Raw genomic sequence first — 1,462 nt, 5'->3', positions numbered from 1 at the left:
AGCTGCAGGAAGCTCAAAGCCAGAGCACACTCAGCAAACTGCAAGCAACACCAGCAGCTGTTTCTGGTTTCGAAGCGGTAGGTGCTTCATAAGCCATTGTCCCTGGTCCCTCCGGAGTAAATGCCACCATGGTGGAAAAGTTGGAAATGTTTGTCAGGCCCAGAACAAAGCTGTGAATGAATACTACAGTAATTTGCTTTCCCACAATCCCCTCCTTTCTCTAAACTAGCCAGGGAAGCAACGGATGGGGCTAGAGAAAAATAGAAAAAAAAAAGACTATTAGCACCAGTGGTATCTGGTCGGCTGTTGCTATTATGGGTATAATAGCCTTTGTGTTATCTACATATGTACTGTAATGCATAGAGGATGAGCTGAGGAGTTGAGACAGCTCAAGAGAATAGCTTTTAAGCAAAATGCTATGCTAAAGAGACGGATCGTCCTTCTTAAAAAAAAAAAAACACCCATTAGCACACATGGGCAGTATTGAATTGCATTTGCAGTGTAAAGGGAATAGTTTGGCCTGGCTTGCAACCTTACAGAAAGAGGGAGGGAAGAAGAAGAAAAAGGAGAAGTGGAAAAAAAAAATCAATAAATTCAGTGTAAGCAAAGTCACAGCAACCTTTAAAATAATAAGACAAATCCATTTATTTCACAAATGTCTTCATTTCCAAATGCCATTGTTTGGGGCACTCTGCTGTCATTGTCCATGACATTTTCGAAAACTTGGCTCTTAATCATTTAGGTGTAGCTGGAGTTCTCCAGCAACAGCCAAGTTAGAAGATTATACATTCACCCCACTGCTCTGGCAGGGAAGATCGACTTTAACAGCCTTGTCCTGTGGGGTGAAGGAGGGAGACTGGTGGGGGAAGAGGCAGGGAGAAAGACAAGGTTTAAATATGGACAGAAAAGCTCAGCTGTATTGCTATATACAATGAAAAGTAATTACAGAGAAAAATGAAAGCTGTTTCTTGCTGTTAGCAGGAAGAATAAGAGAATTCTGTACCTTTTTAAAGCTCTGAGTCCATTTTGATGTAATTGGTTCTGGAATTATTTATGACATTAATTGCTGCACTATCGACTGCCTGTCAGTGGCTCTGGCAGTTAGTCCATCTTTCTTAGCTGAGACAGCCTGCTCAGCCCAAACTAGACTGACAAGCTAATTATACCCATCTTCCCCTTCAATGACAAATGCTGCTCATCGGAAACCTTTCTAGAAATAAGCTCTCATTCTTTTCCCTTTTTCCTGAGCCAGACATAACGGATATCTCAAGGTGCAGATCGCAGCTAAAACTCGGCTCACAGGGCTATTAGCTCTGAACATCTCACTTGAGCCAGAAAACCTAAGCATCTTATGTTATCAAACTGTATGTCATTCCCTGATGCTAGTTTTCAGGGATGAGCAGGGGCCCAGCCTGTCAGTCAGAGCATGGCAGAGAGAGCCAAGCCGACTGAATTGGCCAAG

At 42.7% G+C, this 1,462-nt stretch overlaps 1 long non-coding RNA gene across 1 annotated transcript; it reads right to left on the bottom strand.

Moving 5' to 3' along the window:
• Positions 1 to 627: 627 nt before the first annotated feature.
• On the bottom strand, positions 628 to 1,138 carry LOC130684611 (uncharacterized). Its single transcript, XR_008998951.1, has 2 exons — positions 1,004 to 1,138; positions 628 to 856 (listed from the first exon to the last, which is right to left on the bottom strand). It is a non-coding gene; the product is annotated as an uncharacterized LOC130684611 (long non-coding RNA).
• Between the last annotated feature and the right edge of the window lie 324 nt (positions 1,139 to 1,462).

Source organism: Manis pentadactyla, chromosome 8, assembly GCF_030020395.1.
Source record: "Manis pentadactyla isolate mManPen7 chromosome 8, mManPen7.hap1, whole genome shotgun sequence".
In the NCBI taxonomy this organism is placed as follows: domain Eukaryota; kingdom Metazoa; phylum Chordata; class Mammalia; order Pholidota; family Manidae; genus Manis; species Manis pentadactyla.
The sequence above is the reverse complement of the archived record's forward strand: the minus strand, read 5'-3'. Positions and strand labels throughout refer to the sequence as shown.